Source organism: Chrysemys picta, chromosome 10, assembly GCF_011386835.1.
Source record: "Chrysemys picta bellii isolate R12L10 chromosome 10, ASM1138683v2, whole genome shotgun sequence".
Classification (NCBI taxonomy): domain Eukaryota; kingdom Metazoa; phylum Chordata; order Testudines; family Emydidae; genus Chrysemys; species Chrysemys picta.
Genome location: NC_088800.1, coordinates 5,707,626 through 5,730,413, shown reverse-complemented (window position 1 = coordinate 5,730,413; position 22,788 = coordinate 5,707,626). Strand labels below are relative to the sequence as shown.

The 22,788-nt window shown below is 44.0% G+C and overlaps 1 protein-coding gene across 4 annotated transcripts in view; it reads right to left on the bottom strand.

The window, feature by feature from the left end:
* The window catches only part of MEGF11 (multiple EGF like domains 11), a 358,447-nt gene extending 336,495 nt beyond the window's left edge, over positions 1 to 21,952 (bottom strand). For all 4 annotated transcript variants that reach the window (XM_042856570.2, XM_042856571.2, XM_065559191.1 and 1 more), the window contains exon 1: positions 21,797 to 21,952. The gene's annotated coding sequence lies outside the window, so the exon portion shown is untranslated. The remainder of the gene's footprint in view (positions 1 to 21,796) is intronic.
* Positions 21,953 to 22,788: the final 836 nt, after the last annotated feature.

Here is a 22,788-nt window from a genome sequence, read left to right as displayed (position 1 = left end):
TGCTTTTTCTTTGATTTTGTTATATGCTTAGCAAAAGCCATGAATTTATGGCCACCCCCACTACCTTTTTGCATATTAAAAACAGCCCCAAAGCTCTATAAGGAGTTGTTTTGAGCACTGAATATTCCCGATGTGCTTACAGCAGCTCAACTTTAATTTGCCCATTTTATTTTTAACAAAACAGACTGTCACAACAATACAAACATTAATTCATTCTATTACAGTACCACGGAGCGCATCCGAAAAGGACTTTGTCCTGATGGGAAAAAAATTACATTTCCTATACAGGCAAACAAAATGTAGAGTTAGACATTTATAATGAATGTTTTTATCAGCAATGAAGTGAAATGGTGTATTTCTAACCAAAGAAGAAGAAAAAAACCCTCTAATTTGAAGTTTGGAAAACAGAAATTTAAATTTAAATATAAATGTATAATCTCCAGAGCTACGTGGCATAGTGCTCTAATACAAGAAAAACCGACTCTGAAGGGCCGCTAACATAACTACACTCCCCCCCAGTCGATAAGTCCTGCATTCAGAGGCACAAGAATAGTAGTCCTTTTGGCGACATGGAACATGACACAAGAAGGCAATTTTCCTGATGTTTCATCTCCCACAGTTCTCCGTGGAGGATTTCAATATGAAGCGGTTCTTAATGCTCTGAAGTCTCCCCAGGCTTCAGATGATAGTACTAAGGTAATTCATTGCAAATTGTCCCTGTAATTTACGTCCTAATTTTAAAAGCCCTGTGCAACAGGTAAACTGTGCAAAACGCATGTGCATCCTTTGTGAAATCAAAGCCCCACATTTACACCCAGAAATAACCATTTGCACGCTAAAATGTGAGGATTTCTGTGGTCAAGGAGTGCACCCCTCTTTTGTTTGGCTCACGCATTTTGCAGGCTTTGAAAATGTTGCTTGCAGTGTCCTTATAATGGTGGCATGCGTGTACATCTGCTGCAGAAATATATCTTTTATAGTCAAGCTGAGACTTTGAGAACACCAAGAGGTATATTTTCTTCTTGATGTGCCAATACATTAAAAGGAATTATGCATATAAACTCTGGCAGATTGTACTTCTTACCGTGCACTGAATTTGATTATTCAGATAAAGTTAATAATGAAATGGAAGCAGCAGCGGAAAATAAAATAAAATATAGCGCCAAAGAGAAACAAGATCTTCACCCCTGAAATGTTTTCACCTGAAATCTTACACCAAAGCAATCCGGATGGTCAATAAACTGCAGCTAGTTCATAAACAGAGCAAGTGCGTTAACGGTCACTTTTGCTTTTCTCCCCTATAGGGCTGGTTTAAAGGCATTATGATTGAAAGATGCAGGGCCCCAACAGCATACAATCATTTTCTGCCTGCCATCAAGCCCCAGGAATCTGACATTCACATGTAACAAGCTAATTGGAAACACTCCCTTCTCCCTCCCCGTGTGACCTTTGGTGGGTGAACTCTTTCAGTGCAAGAGCAGACTCGGACAGCCAGAGGAAGCAGCCAGTTATCCACACATAAGTTGAGAAAGGAAGAGAGACGGGACAGCATGAAGAGATTGGTCTAAAAAAAGTAAGGGAACAACATGTGGGAAGGAAAGGAAGGTCTGTTCTAGCCCCACAATAGGCTTTTAAAAATTTAAAAATATCCTCATTCTATTAAGGACACATCCTCTGGGACAGTCGTGTCCAAACTTACTACACAGGAGGGAGGGTCACATAAACCTAAGCACAACCTTGCGTGCGCCAAACAGATTCTACATATTTTAATAAGATTTAAAGTCACCTGTACTGATTTCTATTTTAAGTTCAGCTTGTTTCATATGTATTTAGACAGAAACAACCTATGTACAGTATTGCCTTTTTACACACTTGTTTACATCATTTTAGTTTACACGTGATGACAAAAACGCTAATGAATTGGCCGTTAGTATATTGTGTTGAAGCAGGTCACGGGCCTTATGAAATGCTCTGGTGGGCCATGTACAGCTCGCGGGCCGGAGGTTGGGCACCCGTGCTCTGACAGACGGCAAATAGAAAGGTAGAGCACTACTCACTGCCTGCAGCCGTGTTACAGTGCATTGGGAAGTGAGCTTCCCTCATCTCATGGGTCTGATCTCTCTGGATAGGAGACCTCACAATAATGTGAAAGACTGCAAGAAGAGTTATAGGCAATATTCTTCCTTCCCAACCAGACTTTAATCCATCCGAGACAGGAGACACTGTGCCATCTTTGTATGAGATGGACAAGAGAAGTCCTGATGATCACTTGTAGTCACTGAAGGTCCAGGGGCACTTTTTGCAAGTCACTGAAGCATCCTGACCAACCGTAGTACATACATTTAACCTACTTAAATCTCCCTTGCAATTAACAGAAGCATTCTTCTTCACATGCTATCCTAAACTGCTGTGAATTGCTGTGTTCCACCAAAGAGGCAGGTGAAGTGATCCAGGTACGTCATCAGTGTATAATTTATAAATATAACGTTGGGACCCTTTGGGGATACAAGTTGCTACCAAATAATTATTAACACTCAGTTTATTAACTCTGCTATAACATGCAGAAGGTAGAAAGTAAATATATCTCATAAGTCAAGTATGTGTTTGACATATCCCTCACATTACTTGGGAGCACAAGCAATCCGCCAATAAATCAGCCCTTTTGGACTTTTTCCCATTAGCATGATGGTAATTAAGCAGAGAAAGGAGTCTTAGAAACACACAATTGCTGAAAGTCAGGCAAACAAGTCAGAGCGCTCGGAAACATATGACTCCCTGAAGTTCCTTCCACTGGATGAATTAGTGGAGGCACTCAGCTAGCTCAGTGGTAAAAGGCCTACATTTCTGGAGTCAAAAGCATGAGGATTACCAATGCCCCCAGCATGCAGTGGGCTGATGACCATGAAGTTTGTTGTCATGCAGGTCACCACTGGACTCCCTCTGAATGCTGACATACAGCATGTTAGGGAAGAACACTTCTTGCATGTACCAAGCTAGAAACCATTCAAATTAGCAAATATTTTGCATTTAGAAATGCAGTAGATAAGAAGAGGTTATCAAATTATTTCCTAGCCAGAATAAGAATGCATCAGTAATATATGATCATGGGTGAATTCTGCTGCAAATCCAAAGCAAATATACTGAAGTCAATAGTGTGACTCTGGATTCTCACCAGCATAAGCGAGAGCAGTATTTGGCTCCATTTTAACTGGTATCAGTTAAAATGTCTCATCAACACGTTAACAATACTCAGTGCTGCATCTCCTTTTCCACACATCCTGAGATTTCTCCCCCATCCCCTCAATGGCTGAGGGACCTGAATGGAAGGCAGTTGGCTTAAGCTCCGTCCAGTAGAACTATAATGGTCAACGGAGGGATGCAGTCTCGTGAACTGGCAAAGCTCACACAGGCTCCTTCGACTGAAGGTCTCTGCCCACCTCAGTTGTGAAAGTAATTCAGTCTTGAAGTCTCATTAGGCTCCTCACTGCTCCCGGAAGCACAGATATTGCAGTGGCCAGAATTGGCTTCTTTTATTTCCAGCTGGTCAGAACGGGCTCACTATGGTAAGCCGCCCTCTTGCCACCTCCCAGCCTGACTGCTGCAAGGGGTTCTAGTGGAGGCTGCTCTGGGAAGCCTCCACCAAAGCTCCAACTGGGGTGGCAAAGGACTGTCGTGCATTGTCCACTGGCTGCCACATCACTTCTGGATGCAATACAAAGTGCTGCTTGTGAGCTACAAGCCTTTAAAGGGTCCAAGCCACGTTTATCTGAGATCCCAACCCCTGTGACCTACCAAGGTAAGTGCACTTGGACTACATACCCACAGGCTGAAATTTGAGGGAGTCAGTGGCATCCACTAGATGACCTCCTGAGGTCCCTTCCAACCCTGATATTCTATGATCCCTATGTCTGGAACGAAACCTGCTGGAAATATACCTGAGCGCCTGCCTGCCCATGGTCAGGGTGAGAAATCTTTTCATCCAGGATTTCCAACAGCAGCAAGCACAAGGTTTCCCTGATGCTGAATCTTCTGGATACTATCTACTTTGACAGAACTCTGAGTAGGTGGTTACAGAGGCTCCCCCTTCTTGTCATGGTGTTAGTCCTTTCCTATGGGAGGAAAGTGCCCCAGATACCATGGTGATGGGTCCTTAATAACAGCGGATATAAAAATGACAAATGATAACCAATCATAACTAAATGGCTTTGGCCTTATTAAATCAGTTTAATTATACCTAGCAAATAAAAACTCCTTCCCAGTTTATGGGAATTTTGTAAGTGCTAAGAGAACTTGATCTAAAGAAGTTGGCAAATCTCCCAAAAAGTTCTACCCTGCTCTGTCCTATGCCTCATATAGCGTCTGGTATATAAATTGGCTGCGTGTTTGGTTGATTTACATGCCTGAGATGAAGCAAAGCAGCATAAGGAGGCCTAGGGTTTGTCTAACACAAACAGCACAGCAGCTGTGCCGCTCTAGCACTTAGTGACAACACTACCTACGCCAACAGGAGAGCTTTTCCCATCAGCATAAGTACTCCACCTCCCTGAGAGGCAGTAGCTTGGTCGACGTAGCACTGTCTACACCAGGGATTCGGTTGGTATAACTGCGACGCTCAGGGGTGTGGATTTCCCCTGAGCGATGTACTTATACAGACATAAGTCTGTAGTGTAGACCAAGCCCTACGCGCCTTTCCTCTACTACAAGCCTAAGTGAGATCAGCATTGGAGCTATCTGGTCTGCAGCTCAGACAGAGAGGTTTCCTTCCCCTCCCTTATCCTCCAGAGTGAAAGAGGTACCAGGAGCACACTGAGGGCTGGTCTACACTGGGGGGGGGGCGCATCGATCTAAGATACGCAACTTCAGCTATGCGAATAGCATAGCTGAAGTCGAAGTATCTAAGATCGAATTACCTGGGGTCCACACGGCGCGGGATCGACGGCCGCGGCTCCCCCGTCAACTGCGCTACCGCCGCTCGCTCTGGTGGAGTTCCGGAGTCGATGGTGAGCACGTTCGGGGATCGATATATCGCGTCTTAACGAGACGTGATATATCGATCCTGGATAAATCGATTGCTACCCGCCGATATGGCGGGTAGTGAAGACGTACCCTGACAATGAGGAGGATTCTAATTCCTGCCTGCTAAGCAGCTACTGAACCTTGGGGGTCATTAAGCAGAGGGGGAAGTGGGAATTGTTTGTTAAAGATAGAAACTTAGAAAGCTCTGATCGTTGAAATAACAGACACATTGTTTAAAATCACCAGAGAACATCACAGAATTATAAGTCTAACCCTTTATCACAACCCCACAAGGATTTCACAGACTTCTTCAAACTCACAGACCACTCTGACCCTCTAGTCTGACCTCGTGAATAACACAGCGAGTCCTGCATTGCGTTTAATAACTTTCTGTGATGCTGTTTCTGGGGTGGCCACATACATATAAAGGGTTCAAGTGTTTACCTTTGGACCATGTAGCATAAAGCTGTGGCCCGAAGCCTGCCCATAAGTACCATAGCTCCATTATTATTTACTAGGGGTATTGTAACCCCCACAAGATGCAGTCCCTGTTCCGAAGAGCTCACAGACTGAGGCCCCTACACAACACCCATTGGAGTCAATGGAAAGATTCCCGTTGAGTTCAACAGGCATTGAGTCAGGCCCTAAGCAACACTGAAAGGATGAGAAAGAGGGATAACACATACATTATTTTCAAATAACTAACAACTATCCCCACTGGCCATCTACCTAGCCATTATGGCATGGCCAGGCTCTAACACGGTCACAGCCCCACTTTGCCATCTATCAGTACTTTCACTCTCTATTACCTTCAATTTGAACATCTGCTAACTGAACCACTACAGCAGGAGAGACCTCATGACACACTCTTCTCTTGGTTTCACCCACGCACCCTCAGTAAAACCAACAAGGCTGCACAAGTATAGCAGAGAAAAGTCTTCCCCTTTGCCCACTGCCCTCCCTTTTGCACATCTGGTCACAACAGATCAATGTCATCGGACGTAAATTGTCTGATATCAATCAGTAATGAACTAAAAGTTCCTTTTACATCTATGTGTTAACTCCCACCTAACTCTGAAAATACAACCTAATTTGATAAGAATTATTTGATTGTGGGGCAAATTCAACCCTGGCGTAACAGCATTGATTTCAATTAAATTACATTATGGATGCATGTTTCTCCCAAAAATTAGACATTTTTATTGTTTGCAGCTGGTTTATTGTGGCTGACAATTGTTTATCTATGTATTCCTAAAAATATCTTCTGTCATTTACATTGATTTGGCTAAACCCTGGAAGCAAATACAATTAACCATCACTGAAAGGAACAAACTCAAAGCTGACTGATGAGTTGCTGTTTTAAGACACTCAGTTCAATTAAGCTAAAAGCATTCTTTCATTGTTGCAAGAGCGGTTCCAAAATCAAGTCTGCATTGAAATTAAATTAATGTGAAAATCTACCAAATATTTTAATAAGGATTTTAAAATTGCTAGGTTTCCACTATTGCAAAACACTACTGAATATCAGACAGAGTCAACATAAGGATTTAATTTAGAGTGTTTTCTTGGTGCATTTGAAAAAAAAAGAAACTTGATAAGCAAATTTCCTCAATGGGGGACTAATCTCAAAAGCATTGGTTCTTCTTAGAACAAAACAATAGTGACTTTGGCGTTAGGCATCTAATCCATTTAAGCACTTTTGAAAATCCCATTCAGCACCTATCTGCGTCTTTAGGCACCTAAATGTCTTTGAAAATCTGCCTCTTAGGCTCCTAAGTCAATCAGGTGCTTTTGCAAATTTTGCCTGATGGGCCAGATTCAAAACCCACTGAAGTCAGTGAGCTTTTCTTTGAACTGAATGTTCTTTGGATGAAGCCCAGTGTGCTGCTCTACATAATTTAGATAATAGAAGAACTGACTGATGTTGAAGTTTATTACACAGCCGCTGGACACAAATATACTCAGTGTAATCAAATAGCCACTTCTCTTATTTCAATAGATCGGAGAAACATCTTACACATCAGGCCTTCCTTCAAAAATAGGCAACTTAACAAGACCTAATAATTTTTAATCAATAGGAATACTCAGAATTAATTGTCTGTGTACAAATTAGCTTTTAAATAGCAGATTCATTTCTCTGGTGATCTAATTTAGATTTTGGTATCAAACTAGGTTTCAAACTGCATAAAAATCCTTCTCTGGTAAAATCTTATCCCTGATGTTTTCAAGCTGCTCTCTAATAACTATTCCTAATTGTGCTTATTAAAAAGTGGATTTATGAATCTCAATTAGGTTGCTTTCACTTGTCCTACAGCAATTTTCAGTACCAACAAAAACTGCTTCAAGAAAGAAAAAATTTAGGTGGGTGACAGAATAATTACTGAAATATGAAAGAATATGCCTATTAATTCAGCTTACTTTTCAGTAATTCTGTTTCGAGGTCTCCAAAACAAAAACTGCAGGGTTATGATAATCATTCTGGGAACTATGTTCCTCCCACAACTTTGTAAGTACTTTTAAATTAGGATATTCAGCTTTTCTTGACTTCTCTACAGTCAAGCATTTACTTACCATATAACAACTTACATAATATGTTGTTGTTATAGGGCTAAATTTGCTCTGGGGTGTGTTGATGTTAATGGGTGCTCTATTCAAACTCATGCCAGGACAGAATCGGACACTTGGGCTGTGAATCATCAAAGCACTTAAACACATGCTTAAATTTAGCTTTTGATTTCAACAGGATTTCAGCGTGTGCTTTGCTGAATCAGGGCCATAGGTTTGAAATTAAAATAAAAATAGATCCATTAAGAATGACAAGACTTTTATTCCCCCCCAATCAGCAGCAAACCAATACATTCCTAAACAGATCTCCTCTTTCTAATTTCGAAGCAAACATGCACCATGACTAGTGTGGCTTATATGGCTATTGGTCCTGATTCTCTACTGCAATTTTTGCACCTGCTGTAAATAATAGTGCTAAAAAGCTACTAAACTAGAACTAAGACTCCCACAACAAATGTGTATTTAAGATCAAAGCCCATCTGCCTGGCGCACATAGATGCATGCCAGAAAACCTTTTCTGTTATCCTGTTCTTGATGTCTCTCGCGAGAGGCTGCTTTGCAGGACCTCAATGACAGCGCTCACTAAGCACATTACAGGTTAGGATCCCGCAGGCTAAGATTATGTCACGGAGGTTGCGGAAGTCATGGAATCGGTGACTTACAGCAACCTCCTGACCAGCTGCGGCAGGCAGTGGAGGACCCCACAGCAGCCCAACTTCCACAGGCAGCAGGGGACTCAGCAGCAGAAACCCCCGCAACTGACCGGCCGCCGCTGTCGGCGGCGACCCCTGAGCTACCCAGTCGCCACCACTGGCAGGGGTTCCCTCTACAGCAGTTCAGCTACCACAAAGAGGCCCCCACCCTGCAGCTCCCAGCTGCTGCCAGCAGAGGGACTCCAGAGCTGCTCAGTGCTGGCAGGGCCCCCCCCCCATGGGTGGCAGGGGACACCCCCCCGCACGCAGTGGGGGACCCCTTTGCAGCTTCCAGGCCCGCAGGACAGCTGGGGACCCCTCCCAGCCACCAGGCAATGGGGTCCCTGCACCTCCCAGCCGCTGCAGGGGGGGCAGGGTGCTGGACCCTCCTCCCTCCCCATTTTGTCAGGGGTGTTTTTAGTAAAAAAGTCAGGGACAGGTCGCCGCTTCCGTGATTTTTGTTTGTTTGTTTATTGCCCATGAGATGTCCGTGACTTTAACTAAAAATATCCACGATAAAAAATCATAGCCTTAGGCATGATCTACACCTCGGTATCCGGGAGCCACCTGCGTCCCACACAAACACAGGCAGAATATTCCAACTCTGGGCAAGACTGATCTGTACCCAGGGTGTGAGGGGACGAGGCCATTTTTATGAATAATCACAACAGTTAACAGTTCTGGTAAATAGGGTTAAAAAAATGTAGAAGTGATATAAACCTTCCTGCTTCAGAGCACAGGCTACCTATTCGCTGCCTGAGATTGGGAAGAAACCTTTGCTATGGGCATGTCTGCTCATTATATACCTCCCTCTGGAGCAGCGGACTGGACCAAATGGATCTTTTTGTCTGATCTGGTATGGCCCGTTCCTGTGTTCCTCCAGCCGTTGTTGAGGAGAACATGGACATGAAGCAGCACTAGTTCTACAACATTGTGAACATGACCCTGCAGTTGTGGTCAAGCAGTTGGAAAATGTAACCCTAAATGTGTATTATAAAGCAACTTGCAACAAAATCACTTCAACAAGAAACATTTGTAATTGCAGTGTGCATGTGACCTCCAGCACAGTCCACAGAACCGCTAATGCATCTGCCTGCTGTCCACAAGATTTACTTAAAAGCTGCACTAAAAATCAAATTTCTCCCCAGAAGCATGATGATTGAAGGTAGCGATTTGAAAACAACACTGTTTTTTGGACTCCTGCAAAGACAATTCTCCAGCACTCAGAACGATGAATCCACCCTTCTCTAAAATAGGGATCCCAGTTTTGGTAATTAAAATGTTTCCTAAATTATTGTCCCTCAGCTGGAGGAAATTGATTAATTTTAATGCATGACTGTATTTTAGCGTACAACGACCTTTTTGTGGTGTAGTAGTATATTTCACCACTTTGCAGATGGATGATTTAGACTTGTCTACTGTATCGGGTAAGAAACTCCAGAGGAGCAGGTAGATAAGTCAAGACAACATCTCAATTTACAAATTCAATTTCTTGCTATTTGGAAAACGATTACCTGGGCACATCCCTTTGGGAGGTGGCATGACTAAGGAAAAGTTGATGGCTTTTCCAAGTTTTACATATTTAGAAACACAGATGCAATTTTTAACAGGTGTGCTTCTTTTAAAACCAATAGGTCTTTTTGTAGGCTAGAGGAATTTAATTTAATTGAAATGTTACTGAATAACACTGATTCCACTTTACAAACTTGGGTGCCTCTTTCTTTGGACTTTGGATGAGGATTTGTGTTGAAAGAGGCTCATTGACTGCTGCAGGTTTTGAATCAGTCCGTTTGACATCTAAATCCTCATTTAAGTTGCTGACATCAGCACTTGCTATGACTAAACCAGATATTCAGATACTTAACTTCAGGCACTCAGATTTGAAAATGAGACCTATGTGGCCTCATGAAAAACAGATGGGTAGATATAGCTATCTTCCAAGGCTCTCTCAGCAAGCAATATTTTACATAAAAATAATTAAACAATCCTCTGCTAGTATCCTCACGTATTGTAATTTAAATCCAAGTAGAATCAATGCTGACGTGGATGACCTAATGTTTAATAGTTTATTGAAATGGTATTTCTGTTGCTCCCAACAATTTTTACACATAACTCTGTTTGATTAGAAGTGCTATCTATGGGAAGAAAAGTCCATGATGAGTTTATCGAACAATACAACTGTGCTTACTCATCTAGTTTTATTTTGAAGCAGACTCCATTTGGATTGGAATGCTGATATATAATTGGGTCTGGAAGAAAACTATGGTCATCCAATGGCACAAAATATAGCAATAAATTGGAATAAAACTGGTTGGTTTTGGACTTACTAGCATCTGACAGGAAAGTCAGTTGCATAAAATCTAAAGAGAACTGAAAAGAGCTAGATGGGTCTATAGCTAATATCAGACTAAATCGCCAAGGAACATAGAAGATACTGGTAAGTACTTTCCACAGGACCTTGGAGCACCATTTACTGTCCAACAGCAGCTCTACCTTTTAAAAGAATACCAAGAATTCTGTGCAATAGTCTAGTGGCCTGACGGGTAGCACTTTGCATTATGGCAGACCTTGGTTTTAGGTAAGATTTGAAATTTGACTCTATTAGCTGGCAGAGGCTGGGAACATTGCAAAGGTGACATCCTTGGTTTAGTGAAAGTAAGAATGCTGCTGCAGGCTCGTATATCCAGCATGCATTAGCAACGAACACAGAACAGCACCACGTTCTCTGCAAAGGCTGCCAGGGTTTGACAGACTGATGTATGAGTGGAGGAACGTGACATTGAGTTAAATAAATAGCTGTATGTTATGGAGGGGTGAGTGAAAGCTACCTGACCCCAATTCCAAGCAACCTGCTCTCTGAAGCTCCTGTGTGGTTAGTATTAGCGGGAAAAGGGGAAGCTCTCGCTGTCGATCTTGCAGACAATGCATAGCAAGCCACTAAATCTAATCTATAAAGACATTTGTGTAAATAAGCAGTATTGCTTAGTTAGTTTTTGATGTGTATGACAGGGAACCTATAACCGGGCACTTTTTCTTTTTGTTTTTTGTTTGTTTGTTTGTTCTTGCATGTAGCTATTGAAGAAGTGACGTGTACCATTACAGGATAAAATAAAGTGTCAGACTAACAGCTGTAAGTACCATAAAATACGTGCATTTCTATATGCCCTACTTGATCTTTAGGAGGATCGATTGTTCTAATTTGGTATCAGATATGCTTGCAAAGGAATATCCTCCACCGTGGCTTAAGAATTGAACTGAATTGACAAATTTTTTTCTTTTCTTAAGAACGCACTCTTCTTGCACTGCAATCCTGAATACTTCAATGGAACAGATGCTCCAGCTCTCATGCATAGGTAGCTTAGCTTGTAATTTAAGATATTGCCTACTAAATTTGACTATTTTGCACACACGGGCATTAGTAATTTCTCCTTTAGTGCAGGAATGAAATAGTTGACATAATTATTACTTTTTTTTTTTGAGCAACATAGTGAAGACGCTGCATGCAAAAGCAAACCAGAATGTACAGAACACCAATTTTAAAATATGGAAAATGATTTACCTATAGAGTCACATGCTCACAGCTAAAGTGAACACAACATCTACAGATCTGCAATGCTGCCTCTTAACAGAACAAGCAAAACAGCAGTAGTGACAGGAATGATTTTTAATTATGCTTATAAGTGACTTTAGTGTTCATGAAAGGTGCTGCACCGGCAGCAGTGGAAACTGAAGTCCATTCTCCATCAAACAGGTCTGACACAAGCAACAGCAACGTAAGCTTTCCCCACAGTGCCCTCTTCAGCGTGACCTGAAAAAGCTTTCTCTGGGGGTGATCCAGTGCTTGGTCTCTGCAGGATAAAGCCAACAAGACTCATGATGGACACTTTTGTAACATGAACTCCTGACAGCTACACAGTGGATTGAAACCATTCACTCGTTTCACAAAGGCCACCAAACAGCCATCGGATAACGCTTTTGGGTCCCTAGCTGCTTAAGTCACGCTCTAGTTCATGGCCTCAAGTTGAAAAGCTCTGTACCCCATTACCAAGATCACTATGGGTCAGATCCCACTCTTAATGAATTTGAACTCAATTAACTGAACGGGAGGTTTACATCACAGTGAAGAGTTCTGAATTAAAATTATTCAATTAAGAAAAAGCGTATAAAGTAAAAATCCATTTAAACGAATTCATCCCAAGTGAGAAACACCCCTTGGAATAAGCAATACTTCCACTGTATGAAAAAGAAATACCTTTTTATCCCCTGCCCTGGCCCTTTCTGGGGACAAAAAGGAAAGTTCCCGTATTTACTAGCTTATAAACCAGATGCTTCCTCTATTAAAGGGAGCTTTTATACTAACTGTAAACCCACATTCTGGCCTCGGCCCTCAGATTACTCTGACAGGGTCAGGAATAACCTGAAGAAGATGTGGGGCAGCAGGGTCAAGCATCATCATACATATTAGTATACACGGACACGCGCACCCGACCCTTCCCTTGAGCACAGGCCTAGCCCCAGAAATCTCCCGACAGTTCTGGCTCAAGAATTCCTGCGAACTGCATGGATTTTCAGGAAGCCTGTAGTAGACCACAATAGTTGCACGTTGCAGAAGAAGAACCAGAACACACATTCTCATGTAGGGAAAAAGTAGACTAAACTTAGGCCCACGTAATATAAAATGAACACAGGTCCCAAAACGGACGTCTGGAGACAAGCCACTGTTCAACTTGAAAATTTTCTCTTAGGCCATATCGACCCTACGGCACTAGTGGCACAGCTCCAGCATGGTAACTATACTGCTGTAGCATCCTACAGTAGATGTTTCCTAGAGCGACAGAAGAGATTTTTCTATCGCTATAGGAACTCCTCCTCCAGCGACAATAGCTAGGTCGATGGACGCTTTCTTCCAATAGTCTAGCTGCAGCTATACCTGAAGTTGGGTTAGCAAAGCTACGGCACTCAAGGGTATGAATTTTTCAAAGCATCATAATTATGTCAACTTAATTTTGTAAGTATAGACCAGACCTTAGAAGCAGCCCAGTAATGCTGGGGAGGATGAGAGAGGAAACAAACTAACTGGCAAAGAGGGGGAGAATCACACAGCACCCAAGAAGAGGAGGAGAAGGAGACTTGGATTATGTATAAAACATTGACTTTTAATGCTGAAGGTTATCAATGTGGCATCACCACACTAAATACTTCTGGGGGTTCTGTGAATCCAGCACAGAACTGGTTTCTTACCTTCCCATTTCATTCAGCAACTCCTGGGTGAACCCTTAATCTCTCATCAAATCTTATTTGTCCCCTTCTTTCCTCTTGTTTGTTTGCTTGCTTAATTGTGGTTCTCTATCTTGCCGGTTTGCACACATACATTTGACCTTCCCTGTCATTGTCCCCTCTGCCGCTCCCGCCCACCGTGATGTTCTCCTCTGCCTCTTCTATTTAACACACTTTTCCCTTTAGACAGTACCTCCCTTTTATTTTTCCATTTTGCAGACCCATGTGTAATGAGTGCTGCTCCCCTAGATTGCCATCAACCCCCTCCAACTCCCAGATGATCCTGTGCACCAGTCTGAGAAGCACGTGTTGGTTATATTTTTATTACTCAAACTGGTAAAATACATGGGAAAGAAAAGCCTTTGCCAAATTCCTGTAGACTTAAATGGACAAAAACTCCTGCTCATTGTTCAAATTGCCCAGAGTTTTCAATCAGTTTTTTTGTTAGTAGGTGTTTTGCTAACACCTTTATTATTTTATTGTTAGCGGACTAGATTTTCAGCTGGGGTAAACAGGCATTATTCCTGCATCTGACCCATTTTCATTATTTGTAGAGCAGAAGCACCCAGAGACCACACTGTATGTGGGGAAAATACAATCCCTGCCCCAAAAAGCTTACAATCTAAGAAACAGAACACTACCATTACTGTAACTCTCATTCCATCTGCAAAGTATAAGAATTCTTTTGATATTTCTAACCATCTTTATTTACTATCAGGCAATGTTTTGTAAACGTAATTTCCCACTGCTGTAAATTACTTGTGACTTATTCCCAGTAGCCCTCGCTACAGATATTGCATCTAATCAATCCTCAATTACTATGCAAATATATCCTATAGGCTACTGATGTCTTTCCTTTCCAACACTTAATACATAATTAATGATCGTTCTAATGACACAGAAGACTCCAACCAAAAGAACCTCTCACTACAATTTATACTTACACAATTAAAGAAAATTGGTTTATTGGGGTACTTATCAGTCAGGATTTTTGCAATCTCCTGGGAAAGCAATGGATGGTATTTCCTGATACTGATACTGTACTTCGGGCCTCAAAACAAAACAAAATATGAATGAGGAGGAATTTTCACAATCCTAACATTACATAGTGTACATAGAGCTGGATCCTGAAATCCTTACTCAGGGAAAACTCATATTACTACACGCCTTTACTTAAAAGAGTAAACACATCCATCTATGCAGACAATATGTACTGAGTCTGCTAAGTGACGATCCACATTTTCACAATAAAAAGAAGGCACCTATAAAAATAGTTTGCACAGGGCCATCTCCTTTTAAATGGACAGGTACAGCAGAAATTCACATTGCATTAAATTTAAACAAGAGCTGGGTGAATTAACCTGGTCTTCACACTGATTTTTATACGTTCTGCTCTTTGGCTTTTACAATAGTAAAATGCATCTCTCAAACCATTTTTATACTTGAAAGGCTCCAATTAGCATTTAGTGAAAGTTTTAAAAATGAAAGAAAATTCTAATATTGTGCATCAGATGCATGTGAATACATGCAAAGTTCTACCCAGTGTAACATTATAGGATTATCCAAACCCATCACACTTAAACCACTGCTCAGAGTTACAGATGATAATTTTCTGGAATATATGAATGATCATTTAAGAGACCTCACCCCCTCCCACACCCCAACCCACTCACCCAGCCCAGTGAAAGTGAGTGAGGGTGGGGGAGAGCAAGCCACCGAGGGAGGGGGAATATAGTGAGCAGGGGGCAGGGCCTTGGGGAGGGGAGAGGCAGAGGGCGTGGCATCAGGGAAGGCGTGGGGCTAGGGGGTTCAGTTTTGTGCAATTAGAAAGTTGGCAACCCTACGGGGCTGGCTGAGCCCAAAATGATCCCTTAACCCCTTGTTGCTCAGTGTGGGTTTTGTACACCCCATCACATATGGATATGTGCATCTGACATAAATTATTCCAAAACATCTAACAAAAAAAAAAAAAACTATAAATCCCTTTATTAGGAAAGATTGGCTTAAAACACTTTGTTCTTCGGAGTTGCAATGGATGACTGTTCACCTGGTGCTGTGCAGAAAGCAATGCATAACAAAATCTGGAAGAGGTAAATTTTGTGATATCTATAAAATGACTAATTGGCCCTGTTTACTTGATAAAATGCCTAATTAAAGGGGGCATGAAGGGAAAAGACATTTTTACTGAGTTTGAAAAATGGTAAGCATTGTACTTTTAATGGTTTTGATTTCCTGTACCTGTTTCTACAAGCAGAGGTTAAATTTTGTTTCAAATTAATTGCCAGGGCTTCTTTGAATAAAGATTTACAGCTTTTACATTTAAATTAAGACAAACAAAAGTGTCATTTCTACTATAATAATGCCACATACAGTACCATGGTTTTAATTCGTCATTAGAAATTAAGCTAGCTGTGGCAAGTGAATTAAACCCTTTAAAGACTGAAACATTGCCAAATTCTGTTTTGACAGCTCTTCTGCTTTTAAAAGCATTTATCGTTTCACTTTACCTGAGAACTATAAATGACACTGCACGTCAAGGAGTGTTTCCCTCCTAATACAGGAGGGTAGATCATATGTCGAGCCTCATGAAATTATGATTATTTATAATTTTTCATTTTTGGGGAGGGAAATTGATGTTTAGTTTAATCCATTTTACCTACATGGGGCGGAGCGAGTGGTCCCTAATGATCCTGCACTCAGGGGTGAGTCCCTGGGGGAAGTGTTGGATCCTGCACCTGGGAGACATGGGAGGCTTTCTGGAGGATCGACTCCTGACCCTGGCCAGGGATAGGGGTCTGGGTTGCAGAGCAAGCCCACCCCATAGCTATAGCTCCTGTCCTAAGGCCAGGGCCTGGCTCCCCACTCTGGTCACAGTCCCGTTCAGGTTTGACCCAGCCTCCCCTCCTCCATGATGAAAGAGGCCAAATTTGAGTAAGCAGCTCTGTGACCCTCTTTTTCAACTCCTTTTTGAAAGATTGCACATCAATCCAGATGGTGATATGAACATAGTGGTATTATAAAGGTACCAAATGCCAGTCAACTGCTTACAAATCATCCATGCTGCCCTTGCTTGGTAGATTTTAAAAACAAAATATAGAGTCTGATTCTCCGCTCACGCTGGTGTAAAACCGAGATAAGCAATTCCACATACTCCTGATTTATGCTAGGGTTGCCAACTTTCTGTTTGCAGAAAACCAAACACCCTTGCCCCGCTCCCTACCCTGCCCCTTCCCCAAGCCAATGACAGCTGTGGAGCCAGCACTGGTGGCCAGGACAGCGCATGGAGCCTCCCTGGCCGCCCCTGCACCTAGGGGCCACAGGGACATGCCGGCTGCTTCCAGGAGCCACGCAGAGCCAGGGTAGGCAGGGAGCCTGCCTCAGCCCTGCTGCGCCGCCGACTGGACTTTTAACAGCCAAAAACTGGATGCCTGGCAACCCTAATTTACGCTGAGGGGAAGGGAGAATCCCCTCTACTGCTCAAATGGGTGCTCCCACTCTTTTATTATTGTAACAGCTCATGCCAGCATCATTATTCCAGGGTCTGTGCCTGCTTGTGCTAACCCACCACGACAGCTAGTGCAGGTATGTCTCCTCAAGCTGGAATTTACATCTCCACCTCTCCATGTACACATACCCTATGGTGCTGCTCAGATCCCAATATCACCAACCCAAAGCACTAAAACCCAGGCCCTCCCGAAATCCTAAATTTAGATTAAAAATTATGAGGCTTTAAAAATAATAAAAGCGGGATTCTTTCCTCTGAATTTGGAGCTTTTAAGGGGTCACGTTTTCAAGCTTTTCTCCACAACTACAAGGGCTAGAAATTTCCTCTTTTTTTTTTTTTTTTAATTGTACATGAAAACTGAGATACTCGTGCATTCACAAGACTCCAGAAGCTGAGGCTTTAACGAAAATACCAAGAATCAGAAGACTTGTGATAAAACTGTGAGCTGGCAAAAGTCTAGATCTAAATATGGAATCTAAAACCCCCTGAACTTTGGGGAAACTCAAATCTGGATTTGTACTTTACAACTTGGCCCCATCTCTAATGGGACCTAACCGTGAAGTAAACAGAGACTTTAGAAGGATCACACCTCTCACATTTGACACACCTTTAAGCTGTTATATCCTAACACAAGAAGTTCTGTGGTACCTTTTTAATCTTTTAAAATATGTTCAGAGCAACTTTCAGCACCCATAAAAGGTGTTGGGTTGACAGCGCTGGAGAACGAAGTCACAGAAGGCACAGCAGAGCTGGGTTCTCTATACTTCTAACCACTGTGCTTCAAAACCTGTTCTGGAAGAAGGACATCTCTAGTAATGAATGCAGTTTAGCCTGTGTGCCCATTCAAGTTGCTAGCCTCTCTGCTGAGGCTGTTGCAAAGGGTAACAGTCAGTACCAGTTCTGATGGCAAATAATTTAAAGATTATTAGACCTACCAGCTTTGATCTTGTTTGCAATGGTGGGCAGGTACCAAGGCTCTCGTCTCTGCCCGCTGAATTGCTGCAAGCAGGCAGAGCGTTGACATTTCTCTTGGATTTCTTTCTTACGGAGAGAAGGATTCATGTAAGTTTTAATACTCTCCCTAGCACAGTGGCTCTCAAACTGTGGGTTGGGACCTAATGGGGTTGGTGTTAGACTTGCTGGGGCCAGCGGGCTGAAGCCTAAGCCCCACCACTTGGGGCCAAAACCTATGCCCAAAACTGCCCAGGGTGATGGGGCTCGGGCTTTGGCTTTACCACCCCCACCCCATGGGGCTCAGGCTTTGGCCCCCTTGCCCGAGGCAGGTGGGCTCAGGTTTTGGTCTCCCCTCCTGGGGTCGTGTAGTAATTTTTGTTGTCAGAAGGGGGTTGCGGTGAAACGAAGTACTGTATGAGAACCCCTGACCTAGCAAGTATAGACCAGGTAGCCAGAGAACAGTAACTGCCTGGATTACATGTTTCTATCATTTACACACACTTATTTTTAGTCATACAAATCCCACGGCATTCTGGATTTGGTTTGGGACAATCTGGCTGAGAAACTGGGATTCTCTTTATCCTGCAGCCATCACTTTGGAAATACTGGGCCAGACCCTCAGCTGGTGTAAATCTGTGATAATCCAGAGACCTGGCCTATACTCTCTAATTTCCAAGGTCAGTATCACATCTTTTTAAAACAGTTGGATGCACATGCACAAGTCAGACTGCAGCCACCGGGAGTCACAGGGGAGCACCACAGGGCAAGATCTGACCTGCAGTTTTTACAGCAGGTTCTGTTTGGGGTTTGTCTACTTTGTGAGTAGCCCTTGCACTCTTCTACAAACTTGTTCATCCCTCTCTTCATAGCTTACAGAACCTGCCCAGTGAGTTTACCACGTCAGTTTGCAAATTGCACCATACAGAGCAGAGCCGACTCGGACATCAGTTCGGTCAGCCTCAGCAACACTGCTGAGTTTTTTTCATCCTTTTCATTAATACCTGACAGCCCTTCGTGGTAACTCATTTACTCATGAGGATACTTATAACTACTTCAGTTGTCTCAGGCTTTTCCTACTACTCCGTCCAAATCATTTCTTAGTTACGCCTGAGATACAGACAATACATATATGCCTCTGAGACATAGGCAACACACATACTCACATAGTGTCTGATCTAAAGCTGACTGAGGTAAGTGGAAAGACTCCCAAGGACTTCAGGGTGCTTTGAATCACAGCTAGATTCCGACTGTCACACGGCGTATGTGTGCAACATGAGGAGACAACAGGCATCACTTTGCTCACTAGAGCACCCGGGCAGGTGGCAGCAGGAATGAGAGTGCTTGTACAACCTGAGCACAAGGTGCAGAGGTATATCCAGAGATACTCTACACCTGAAGGGGTCTGGCTGGGCAGTTTAGGGGGAGGCCACCACACCTTTACTGTGCACCTGACAGCCCTAAGAGGCCAACAGCAGTTGGGAGTACATGCGCCGACCCTTAAAGAAAGGTGTGAATGGTAATACTTCCTACATGTGAATGTGCTCCCCCTACAGGCTTTCTGCTGGGCTCCCCAACTTCTGCAGTTCTGGTACGCCAAGTAGACAAGAGCTTATAGCTTTTATATAAGTAACTGTGAACTATATAAACACTCCATTTACATTCCTGCCCCCAGGGACTTTGCAACAGTACTGCAAAAAATAGTGATTATATAGGAGCATTTAGTATGCAATAGTATGCAGCATTTCTCTTTCTAAACTGAACCATCAAAGCAGTATCATAAATATTATATTTAAATAGTAGCTCATACCTCATGATTTTGAAAACAATAACCAGGCGCATGCTTTGTAGTAGCATGGAATTAGAAATGATTTTACTGACATAGATAAAAGGCTTGAAAGAACTGTGATCTTAGTACAGAGAGGTAGTTTGTACAAATTGCATTTAAAAGTTCGTTTCCATTATAATCCCCTATTTTCAGGGATTTATAATTTTACGATGTATATTTTCTTTAAAATGAAATCTGGTATTTAACATCTAAAGCATGATGGATTTTTCAAGCAAAGTCTAAACTGTTCATTTAGCCATTTTTATGTGGAAAAAAAAATTCCCCCACCCACATGCACAAAGGGGGAAAAGATCGTGCCTTCCGTTTTATAGCTCTGACTAAAAACACAAACTTCATTAATTTATTTTTAATTATAATGATAAGCACCCATCCAAATTGCTGAGTGCTTTAATTAAACCACGACTGCCACATAAAATACCTCACTATAGTACAGTAAACTTGTCAACTGACATTATGGAAGTTTATAAAGCAAGCAGTGATTTCTTTTTGGCAGGGTGCGAAGAGGGGAGCACAAATTTTTGTTTTGAAAAATGACTAATCTGTACATGGCCATAAACGTTTTCAACAAAATATCCCAATGAATCTTTAATAAGCAGACTTAGTGAGATGCTTCACAGCTGCCTTTGCATAACAGAAGGTGTTATGAAAACCAAGTTCAAACAAACATTTGCTATTCAAGGGATTCCCTGTAATTTAGTTGTTGACAAGCAGAAACTCATGTACTTCCACGAAGAGGGATCCTGCAAACACGTGAATAACTTTATGCACATGGGTATAGAATCACTCACCAAAGCCCAGTGAAGTCACTCCCACTGACTTCAGTGGGATAGGGTCCCATGTGTGTAGTCACTCATGTGCGTAAGAATTAGCTGGAGTAGAGATTTAGATTGTAAATGACCACACAAACTAATATTCCACAGTGGGGTCTCCAACACACTTCCACTGAGATGGGTACAGTTGGTTCATTTCACTTTTATCTAACACTATCACACGCAAAAGCCATAGACTGTCTTTGGCTCCGTTCAAGTGACATCAGAAGATCCAAGACGAACTAGGAGCTAAGAAAGTTAAGAGTGGGGTTTATACCACCAATACACAGGGCAGAATATTACGGGGGTCTCCCCAGCCTGACTGAATTTGGAACCTAGATGGGTTTTGGAACCTTCTATGTAATAACCAGCAGGAGAGGCATTCAGATCTGAATTTCAGCCCCCTCTCTCTGTCTCTCCGGTTAACCCTGAGCATCCTCCGGCTAGTGCAGGTTTAAGTCAGACCCTTCATGTTCTTTAAGGATCACTGGATTTGTTTAAATACGATGCGGTACTTTGAGGCGCCCAATGTCTGCAGCGGAACGTTAATGGCCCAGAACTTGGGAGCATCTCCGCGAGGCGGCTGGTTTCCTTGCCCGGGGCATCCAGGCTGTTGATGCTCCGACACTTCCCCAGATTCCTCCCTGCCGGTTGGGAGCCACCGGACCCGGCCGCCGCTTGGAAGAGCCTCCAGCCGGAGGCAGGGCGCGTCTGGCCGCACTGAGCGGCGGCGATCAGGCGAATCCCTCCCCCGCCGGCAGAGGGGGTCCCCCGCCCAGCGCCCCCCGGGCACCCCAGCGCCCGGTTACACCGCTGCGCTGCCGGGGCTCCGAGCGGCGCGGGGCAGCCCGGGCTGCAGCCGGAGGAAGAAAGTTGGTCCCGAAGCAATGCCCCCGTTAAAGCGCGCTGGGAGAGCGGCACCCCCCTGCAGCACAGCGGCCGGGGGGGACCCCGGTCCCTGGACAGCGCCAGGGAGCGAGAGGCGGAGAAGGGGGGACCCCCCCATCCCCATCCAGCAGAGAGGGCGCTGCGTGCAGCGGGGCCCCCAGCCAGGCCGGCGCTGCAAGGGGAGCCCCCTGCCCGGACGCGCCCGCGCCCCGGGGGGGATGGACAGCTCCGCGCTCACACCTACCTCGGAGCCTTCCCTCCCGCGGCGGCGGGGCTCGGTGCAGAGCGGCTGCCCGGGCTGCAGTGGGGGGAGCCGGAGCCGCTCGCTCGCTCGCTCGGAGCCGCTCCAGCGGATGCTGCCGCGGCTACGACTGGGGGCTCCGGGCGCCCCTTTGGCTCTGTTGGGAAAGTTGCAGCGGCCACGCGACGCCCCTTAAACCCGCCTCCCAGCCGGACCCGGGGGAGGGGGGGGACTTGGAGCCCTTCAGTCCGCGACGCAGCGCCAGTCACAGCCACGTCTCTGGACCGCCGCTCCGGGATGCAACTAACCCCACAGCAGGCTGGGTGCGCAAAGGCAGGTGCGGCTGCTGCAGACGCGCGGGGCTGAGGCTCGGCTCCGTGGATTCGTGCATTGGCAGACGGTGCCAAAGCGGAGAAACTTTCCAGTTCCCTGGTGGGCTGGGCGTGGCTTAGGGGGCGTGTCCGGGGGGGTTGTATTGCATAGGGCAATTTTTCTTTTATATGAAGATTACACGAATAGCATCGGAAGGACAGAGATTCAAGCCTGCACCCCACACCGAGCACAGGACTAGACCCAACTCTTTGCAGATGTGTCTGCACGAGGATGCAAACTCCCCCACTGCAAAGGGACACTTGGCAGTCTAGCAGCACGTAGGAGACAGAAAGCAATATTGCTCCCTGTTCCCCGCTGCTAAAAAACCCAGGGCTCCAGCCCTAGCCAATTCTGCGGATTTGCTTACCAGGGGATCATGCAAACTTCTGGCCCTACTTCAGGGGGCCTGGATTTGCAGGTGCAGATGCATGCATTTCCCATATCGGGATAGCTGGGTTAGTCTGTATCTACAAAAACAACAAGGAGTCTGGTGGCACCTTAAAGACTAACAGATTTATTTGGGCATAAGTTTTTACCCACGAAAGCTTATGCCCAACTAAATCTGTTAGTCTTTAAGGTACCCCCAGACTCCTTGTTGTTTTTGCATTTCCTATGTGGCGCCT